This window comes from Octopus bimaculoides, chromosome 18 (assembly GCF_001194135.2).
Source record: "Octopus bimaculoides isolate UCB-OBI-ISO-001 chromosome 18, ASM119413v2, whole genome shotgun sequence".
In the NCBI taxonomy this organism is placed as follows: Eukaryota; Metazoa; Mollusca; class Cephalopoda; order Octopoda; family Octopodidae; genus Octopus; species Octopus bimaculoides.
Window position 1 is genome coordinate 20,722,430 of NC_068998.1, and position 1,005 is coordinate 20,723,434.

Genomic DNA, 1,005 nt, shown 5'->3' on the forward strand with positions numbered 1-1,005 from the left:
AAGCAACAGACAAAGACAGGTGGTGTAGACAACAAACAGATGTATTAGTTTAATGCCCGGGAAGTGAAAAAGTCTTTAACGTTTCGAGCGTATGCTCTTCCACAAAAAGGAACACAGAAAGAAGCAGCGAGAGAAAATGTGTAGTGGCTAACGATCTTATATATATATATGTATATACAGGGGGAGAATTAACAAAAAACAAAGCAACAGACAAAGACAGGTGGTGTAGACAACAAACAGATGTATTAGTTTAATGCCCGGGAAGTGAAAAAGTCTTTAACGTTTCGAGCGTATGCTCTTCCACAAAAAGGAACACAGAAAGAAGCAGCGAGAGAAAATGTGTAGTGGCTAACGATCTTATATATATATATGTGCAAGCACACATATATAGACATATATATTATGAATGCAGTATATTCAAAGTATTATTATTATTGATATTTATATTCATAAAATGCATTTCATGTACTGAAATGAAATGATTGTAACTATAGAATCAAAGCATAATACCATAAATAAAGCTTAGTTTTTGTACATACGTACCCTGTGACAAATATACTGATATATAGGCAGAGGCATGGCTGTGTGGTAAGAAGCTTGCTTTTGAAACCGTACAGTTCTGGGTTCAATCCTACTGTGTTGCACCTTGGGCAAATATTTTCTGCTAGAGCTTTGGGCTAACCAAAGCCTTGCAAGTGGATTTGGTAGATGAAGGAAACTGAAAGAAGCCCATTGTATATGTGTGTGTGTGTGTCCTTGTGTATGTATTTGCTCCCCATCACTGCTTGACAACTGGTGTTGGTGTGTTTATATCCCTGTAACATAGTGTTTTGGCAAAAGAGAAAAATAGAATAACTATCAGGCTTTAACAAAAATAGTAAGTACCAGGGTCGATAAGTTCGACTAAAAATTCTTCAAAGCGGTGCCCCAGCATGGTTGCAGTCTAATGATTGAAATGATAAAAGATAAAACACCAGGCATTTCAGCTTATATATATACATATAT